At 31.3% G+C, this 9164-nt stretch overlaps 3 non-coding genes across 3 annotated transcripts; all 3 read left to right on the forward strand.

Moving 5' to 3' along the window:
• Window positions 1–2441: 2441 nt before the first annotated feature.
• LOC114912654 (small nucleolar RNA SNORD14) lies at window positions 2442–2566 on the forward strand. Its single transcript, XR_003798360.1, has one exon. It is a non-coding gene; the product is annotated as a small nucleolar RNA SNORD14 (small nucleolar RNA).
• Window positions 2567–2693: 127 nt separating this feature from the next.
• Window positions 2694–2821, forward strand: LOC114912671 (small nucleolar RNA SNORD14). Its single transcript, XR_003798377.1, has one exon. It is a non-coding gene; the product is annotated as a small nucleolar RNA SNORD14 (small nucleolar RNA).
• A 358-nt stretch (window positions 2822–3179) lies between these two features.
• Window positions 3180–3306, forward strand: LOC114912665 (small nucleolar RNA SNORD14). The gene has a single exon (XR_003798371.1). It is a non-coding gene; the product is annotated as a small nucleolar RNA SNORD14 (small nucleolar RNA).
• Window positions 3307–9164: the final 5858 nt, after the last annotated feature.

Raw genomic sequence — 9164 nt, forward strand, 5'->3', positions numbered from 1 at the left:
TTCCAGTGCTTCAATCTCTGCCTCATTGTCTTAGAATTTTTCCATCAAAATTTATGAACTCCTCGGACCTGAGACCAAAAAGTCCTAGTTGCACCCACCTTTGGACCACCACAATGAGCAGCAGCCCTCAGAGGTGAAGAAGACACACCTTAAGTAGCCACACTTTACCGAGACACCTCTGACGACAGCATCCTCACCAAAGATGTATGATTGATGTCATTAATAGCCACTTTACCGTCATGACTCGTTACTCTAGGAGCTTTCGAACCATCAATTAGCTGAGAACTCCTCGGAGTATAGGTGCCTCCTTGTTTGAGTGGCTCGGCTTTGGAGGTGCCTTCGATGAAGAAACCCTCGCTAGTAGCGATCGATCAAGGCCAAGGTCAGCCAATTTACTCCCCTTCAGGTTAGCTGAAACCCTCACCTTTCCCTTATCAGACATCGCCTTTGATAAGCCTTGAATACATAATGGGAGCTAAATTGGGTCTGATGCTACTTGGACCCTTTGATGGTGGTCAGGTGCTAATGCAGCATGAGCCTCTATATTGAGCATTAAGATGTGCAAAGAATTGATCAAAGAAAGCAGAATACCAACAACTTTATTTTCACATATTAGATTAGGGGTGGTAATTTGGTCTGACCTATCGACACCTGATCTAATTCGATCCGAATGGGACAGATTTTATCCAACCCAATTAAAATTCGGGATGGATATATGTTTTAGAAAAAAAAAATCCGAAGCGGGTATGGATTGGATATGGATAATAATATGTCCCATCCCGAACTCGATCCGATATATATATATATATATATATATACCCAACATAAAATTCTAGCCATCTAAGCTTCCTATATTCGACTGCTTCGCTTCTCTTGAGTTTCCATATTCAGCCACTCCAAACCTCCCACCCCTTTGGGACTCTTGAGGATGGAAAGAATAGAAGAAAAACTGGGAGAAAATGAAGGAAAAATCAAAGAAAACAAAAGAAAAGCGGAAAAAATTGAGAAGTAAGTTCTTTTCCTACATAGATTATCTTTTTTTTTTTTTCTTTGTGCTTCTTTTTCTTTTCTTTTCATTATCTTTTTCAGATATCTGTGGCAAAGGAGAGCATTTGAGAGAAATTAGAAGGATTTTCGAGGTTTCGATTTGATTTTTTTCCTCAAATATATGAGATTCTGTTCAAATTGTGGTGGTTTGAGTTGGTTCCTTAAGGTTGTGAGAGCTTAATCTTGGTAAAAGCATGATGTTTTGTAAGGTCGGAGATTTTTGATTGAAAAGATTCTTCTTTAGTTATAAAATTTTTAATTTATAGGGCTATGTTCCATTACACAAATATTTTTAAAAAAATTATATAGAGATTTCGGGTATATCCGATCCGATCTATTCTTGAAGCTCGATCCGATTCGATCCAATCCGAGATGGGTATGTAACGGATATGGATATGAATTTTTTACTGCTGGGAGCGGATATGGGTATTGATCGACCTATCCATATCCAACCTGCTGCCACCTCTATATTTGATGCATAACTAAAAAGACTAATATTATTTTAGAATATCAAATTGTACAACGAGTTTCTGATCCATCTTCTTTCTACAATATTCATACACCAACGTCAAAAGCTTGCCAACCTACATCATATAACAAGACCAGAATATTATGTATAAATTTTCTAAATGATAAAAATTCTTTAAAATTATATTAATCGCTCAAAAGCAATCAATTTCTGACTGGCCTTCCATATTGACCATCAAAAAAAATTAGCCTAGCTATTATTTTTGTTGGTTTGTTTTTTGAAAAATCAGATTTATTAAATCAATCTAGAATAAAAACAACCCTATCAATCATAAAATAAAATATTAGAAAAACCAAGGACATCTAATGAGATCGTTCAAAGTGTAGATCCCGTATAATTGGCCATATATGAAAATATTTTTTTTATGAAGCAAATTATAGAACCCACTTTCATTTTCGAAACGCATGAAAAAAATATATAAAAAAACTGAACAAAAAATTATATGACAAAACACAAATCCACCAAGTACCCGTCCAGCGATACTTCCTGTTCACCAAGGCAAAACCATGCTCCAGTGCGACAGTGGAAGCTTACAGCCCAGCCCAAACGCAGGCCTAAGTTTCTCACCAAAAGCCAGCCCAAGTCCGCTAATCGATCGACCTACACCTCCGGGATAACATTGGAAGCTTCTGGAGCTACACCAAGCACTATATATAGCCCATCGCACCGCTAGCGAACGGCCGTCGCGTCCTCTCGCGTTTCCTCTTGCCATCCTTAAAACCCTAGACCCCGTATAGCGCCGTCCGCTCCCTCCAATCTCCTTCATTGGAGTCGGTAAAAGGTCTTCTTTTCTCTTGTCTGTTTACTAGTTTCTTTCTCGATACTATAACTCTATGTGCATTGTGAGATGGGTTTGCTCTGGGGGCATCGATGATGACAGATCTAAAGGCTTGTTTCTCAAAAAACATTCGCAGTGGCCGCCTGAGGGCTTTCGCCTTGCCGGGCTTGAGAGCCTTTGCTGCTCAAATCCTTCCTTGGATGTCTGAGATCGCCCCCAAATCTTGGAATACGTTTCTTATGATTCCATGTCTAATTTAGATATTTCCTCGTTCATCCCTCCCTGTTATTATTCTATTGTTTTATATTGTGTTTATTGATGGATTTTTTTAGTGGTTGCTGCTGTTGATGATATATCCAAAGGCTTGTTTCTCAAAACATTCGCAGTGGCCGCCTGAGAGCTTTCGCCTCTCGCCGGGCTTGAGAGCTTGTGCAGCTCAACTCTTCCTTCCTTGGATATCTGAAGCTAAAAAATATTTAACTAATCTTTTATTTTAGTTGTGCGTTTTCCCCTTCTCTTTAGAATGGTATATGGTCCTTGTTGATTCTTTTTCGTAGTTCTAGAATTAAAGTTGATAAAAGTTCGACCTTGAATAATCCCTTTATATATATAAGATATATTGTAACCATTATGATTTTCTTTTTAATTACGATTTTTTTCTTTTTTTTATGAGTTTGTTTCAAAAAGCTGTGCTGGATTTTTATTATATTTCAGAATATGTTCTCTAAATATTTTTACTATCTGCTATTATCATGGTGTCAAACTGGAAATTAGCAATTTGGCTGATTTTTGTGTTGGGTGGATAAAATGGATCTTCAAATAGAGTGCCGATGATGACAAGCTTAAAGGCTTGTTTCTCAAAACATTCGCAGTGGCCGCCTGAGAGCTTTCGTCTCGCCGGGCTTGAGAGCTTGTGCTGCTTAAATTTTTTCTTCCTTGGATATCTGAGGCTATATCGTAAGAAATCTCATATCTTATTTACACTACAAAATATTGGGGATCGGTCTCTAAAAAGTATCTGAGATGGCTCTTGGCTATCTCTGTAAATCGCGTCGCTTGAGAAATCAAAGATCCCTATCAAAATCGGTTTTTCAGAGATAGTTATTTCGCCGCATAACAATCTCTAATATGATTATTTTTAAAATTTTTTAATTACCATCGCCAAGCCTTTTTCGTCTCAAAGTTATCTCTACTGGTGCCATCTTTGTTCCATCTCTAATCTTAAAATTAGTTAATTAATTTAAATAATAATATTTATATTATATTTATATTAATTATAATTAAATCTAATTTCGTATAGATCAATTAATTATTAATTATAATTAAATAAATATTATTTTTGAATTACTAATTAATCATATAATTTTTTTTAATTACAAAAAAATTAAGATATTTTTTAGAAATATTGGAAACGATGTTTCTCGACATCTCGAGACTAGTCGGTTGAGAACCTTCGCCCTCCTATGGATATAGAGAGGATCGTGCGGCTCCATCGCGTCCAACCCCTCGACACGGTCTATCTCTAGGCTATCTCACTGTCTCCATATCATCTCTATATCATCTCTGAAAATAAATTTTTGAGATTACTTTTTAACCGATTCGAATGAATCATCTTTAGAGCAATACTTTTTTTTGTAGTGTTAGTTCTGTTTGATTATTTTTGTTTTTGAATATTTTTTTTTAAGATTTCTTGTTGCTTGCTGCAACATAGACGGCAACTACAAAAACTTGGTTTCATATAACATTTGCAGCGGCTGCCTATGCCCTTTTGCCTGCTAGCTTCAAGCGCCAGTGCCACTATATAATATATTTTTTTTTAATTAACCACGTTATGTATGTATTTTGTATGTCTTTGGGAGTATGCCATGATGGCAGACCTTAGGCTGGATTCGAGGAAGGATAGGTAGATGAGGAATGATGGATGAAGGAGAGGATGGATTAATCTTTTTTCTAAATTTTCTCATATGTTTAGTGAAACATGAACTTATATTTGATTGGTGTTATAAGAGGATGGATGGTCTTCATTCATTGTTTGATTCAAAAAATTTTAAGAAAGATGATAAAAAAAATATATCCATCTATCCTAGTCTATTATTTTGCATCCTTCTAAATTTACGAAACATAAGAAATGATATGGAGCACATGAGTAATGGATTTCTATATTGACAAAATCATCTCCTATTAATTGTTTTGACAAAATCCTAATACATCTTCATTTTTTATATTTATTTTATTTTTATATATTTTTTATTTTATAGATATTATGTATCTTATACTATTAATTTTATGACTAATTATTTTAATTTTAATACATAATTTTAATAATTATTATTAATTTAATAATTATATAAATAAATTTATTCATATATAATTAATTTATTAAATTATTTATTAAATTAAATTGAATATTTATTAAATTATAAATTATAAAAATTGTATAAATTACTTTACTTATTTGGTACAAATTAGCTTATAACTCGTGCTATGCATGGACGTGATTTTTTTCATAAAAAATATTTTATTTTATTGATTTATTATATCTATTTTATATGTATTTTAAAAATAATTAAAATAATAGAAAATATATTTTATGCATAATGTGGATTATAAGCTATTTATAAGTTATTTTATTTTTTTTAAAATTTGAGGTTCCTCATGGGTCTCTTGCATTTTAGCTCTTAAAATCCTCGCACTCTTTTCGTATTAGCATTCGTTCTTCTGTGCTTTGCTCCTCACCTTCGGAGCATTCTTTCTTTTCTCGTTCTACTATCATGATGGAGCTTAAGAGGTTCTCCCATTCTGTTATTATGGTAAAGCTCAAAAGGTTCTTGGAGAGTTGGCAGCTCATCCAATCGAGCGTATTGGCGTTGTTTCTGATGGCATGATCAATCAGTAGTTTGTTCACAAGACTGTTGGCCTTATCTTCTAGCTCATCCATGAGGGTAAACAAGATACATGTGTCATGCTTCTATATATCATAATCTACAAAGACTCTCAAAATCTACAAAATTTCATGCTTCTATCAAGATTAAGCTCTCAACACCTCAAGGAATGAACTCACATTGCTAGAGCTCGCACAGAAAAAAAAAGATCCAATCGAAGCTTGAGAAATTTCTTTAGGGTCCTTTTTTCAGGGTAAAAAATTTATTTAGAAATCTATATTTTTTTTGGTAAGTATTTTTAAAAAAATATTTAAATAAGAAAATAATTTATCCATGTTCTTTTATACATTAGAAAATAGTTTGAGAATTTGTTATTCATATTTTTTGCATTATTAATTTTTTGGATAAATTGTTAAGATCTATTCATATTTTTCATAATATTTTTTATTATATGAGCTTTACTATGGTACTTCAAAATATATTTTAGTCTTTTTATTATTTATCTATTACTGACCATCTGATTAAACATAGACCATTCAGATTGTAATTGGCTAAAGTGCCCATATGCATGGCTGGTACAGGAAATATTTCAAAGATTAGAATTATTTTAAATCATAATTAAATTAAATTTTATTATTTTTTTCAAAAAATTTTCTCCATGAGCCATTGAAGGTGGAGGAGTTGCCTGGACCGCGAGCGTGGACAGGCAGGGGGGGTGGTGGGGGGGGTGTGTTGGGAGTGGGGTGGGGAGGGTGGGAACTGTAGGGTCGAAGGGGGTTTTTTTTGTTTGGGGGGGGGGCACATATGGCCTGAGGGTTTGGGGTGGAGAGGGTGGGAATCGTCGGTGTCGAGAGTGCTGGAGGGTGGGATGGGGGATGAGGGCGAAGGAGTCACGGATGAGGGCAAAGGAGTCGCAGACGGGCACCATAAAAATATATATAATATGAAATATATATTATATATTTATATATATATAATATATAAAAATGATAATATATAATACCATAAATATTCTTTATAATAAAATATTATAAAGGAGCATCATAGCAATATTTTTATTATATATATATATTATTATAGATAATAGTATAATATGACATATTAGATTATAATATATTATTATAATATTATAATATAATATATTATACAATATTATTATATATAATAATATAATATAATATAGTATATTATGTTCTTATATTATTATTATAATATATAATAATAATTTATTATAATATTATAATATAATATTCTATATTATATTATGATAATATATTATATAAATTTTATATCATATTATATTATGTTATATTATTATTATGATATATTATATTATAATATATTATATTATTATTATTATAAGGTTAAAGGTATATTAAGAATGAATTAAAAATATTATTTTTTTGATTAATGAAAAAATGATTTAGCCACTCCCTGGTGGATAAGATTTTTCTCTATATCATTGATAAATATTATTCATGAAAAGTAATTTATCCATCTTAAAAAATATGAGAATATGGATAAGTTGGTCAACAAAAAAATTGATCAATTTTTTTATGATATTTATCCACAAAAAACAGGCCTTTAATCTCTCTCAAGTACTTTTTTGTCTCATAGATCTCTGAAAAAGATAATGAAATGAAAAGAGAAAAAAAAGGTCATCCATTTTGGGAGAGGTCTTACCCTTAAATTTTTTTCTGTCTTTCCTTTATTTCTCTATATTTCTCTCAATTTTTTCTCTATTTTTTTCATCCTCAAGAGTCTCAATCGGGTGGTAGGCTTGGAGCAGTGGAATAGAAAAGCTTAGATGACCAAAGAAGAATCCTTCCAATCAAAAAGCCCCAACCCTACAAAATATCATGCTTCTACCAAGATTAAGCTCTCCAAACCTCAAGGAACAAACTTTCACCACCATAACTTGCACAAAATTCCATATACTTGAGACAAAACCCAATTGGAACCTAAAAAACCCTTCTAATCTTTCTCAAGTGCTCTCCTTTCCCATAGATCTTTGAAAAAGATAATGAAATGAAAAGAAAAAGAGTTGAAAAGAAAAAAAAATGATCATCTATGAGGAAAGGTCTTATCCTTAAATTTTTTCCATCTTTCTTTGTTTTTGTTGATTTTTTCTATATTTTTTCTATTTTTCCTCTATTTTTTGGATCCTCAAGAGTCTTAATCTAGTGGCAAGTTTGGAGTGGCCAAATAGGGAAGTTTAGACAATGGCTAGGGTTTTTTGTTGGGTATTTCCTCTTTTTGTTTTCGTTCTTGGGAGTATCAATCGAGTGGGAGGCTTAAAGCAGCCGAAATAAGAATTTTTTTTGAAGACACATGGTGGATGGAGGTTTTGCTAACACAAATGTCTATATATATATATATTAGATATATATTATAAATTAATAATAATTATGATGATTTTTTTATCAAAAGATAATTTAGTAAAGATATCTATAAATATCATCCATCCTTATATTTTTTTTCTATCAAATGGAGGAGAGAACCATTTCTATCTATCATTTCAAATCTTACCTAACATACGAGAGAATGAATAGGAGATCGAAACCTTCTTTCTCATCTATCTTTCTTCCTCTATCTATCCTGCATATCTAATAGAGAGTTAGATGAATCAAAATGATTTCCTTCTCTATTTGATGCAGAAAAAATAAAAATAAAATAAATAATATTTATATGATATTTTTATTACGATAAAAATATTATTATTATCAATTTACTATATTTATTTATATAAAGAAGTTAGTAATATATAAACTTATAATTTTTATAATTTATAATTATATAAAAGTTATATAAATATATAATTTATTTTAGTAAATAATTTTATAAATTTATAATTAATGAATTAGTTTATTTATATATATATTATTATATAAATAAATAATTAATTTATAATTTTATTTAAGTAATTAATTAATTTTATTCAAATAATTAATTGAAAATAATAAATATAAATAGAAAATAGAAGATAAATCTAATTATTTTAATTACAATTATGAAAATTATGTACTAAAATGAAAATAATTAGTAATAAAATTTAATAGAATAAGATTACTAGTATAAATAAAATAAAATATATATGATTAATATGAATAAACAAGTGAAGATTTGTTATAGTTTTGTCAAAAAAATAAATAAGAAATAATTTTATCAATGCAAAAATTCATCTCTCATATATTTTATCTATTTTTTATTATATCATCTCAACTTAAAAGGATGCAAATCAATGGGCTAGGGTGGATGGATAGTTCTTTCTTTTCATCCATTCTTCATAATTTTTTTTGAATGATGGATATATCATTCCATCCTCTCTCATGACCCCAACCAAATATAGTCACTGCTTCAAAGCTCTTTACCTCTAATTTTGAGAGCTTGTTTAAACAAAAAACCCTTAGATGTTTGAGATAAATTCTATATAAAGAATTAGTTTTTGTTTGTTTTAGCAATGCTGGATTGGTTTTCAATGTATTGTTCATTGCGCATTCTTATTATGTTGATTTTTGTGCGGTCATTGGAAGTGTACCAATGATGACAAACTTTAAGGCCTATGTTGTGGAGTCATGCCATCTCAACTATGAACCTCGGGATCATCTCCAAAAATTCTAGACCGACAGAAATATAGGGATGGCCGTGGGTACTATCAGATCCATCATAAGAAATCAAGGCAAAATAGTCGCACTAGCTCAAACATCAATTGATCTCCAAGTCGATCGTCACCTTACCGCTGGGTTGATATCCCATTGTCAGTGGGGATGAGGTCCGTAGTTGACTTCAACCTCCAGGTCGGTATTCCACCAGATACAGATCTAACCAGGATGACACTTCGGCCATGGGTCGATTCCAATCCATCGACTCATCGAACAACGTGAGCAATTTATTGGAATCTTCTAATCAACTCCTAAAATATAGTCAC

Source organism: Elaeis guineensis, chromosome 16 (assembly GCF_000442705.2).
Source record: "Elaeis guineensis isolate ETL-2024a chromosome 16, EG11, whole genome shotgun sequence".
Lineage (NCBI taxonomy): Eukaryota > Viridiplantae > Streptophyta > Magnoliopsida > Arecales > Arecaceae > Elaeis > Elaeis guineensis.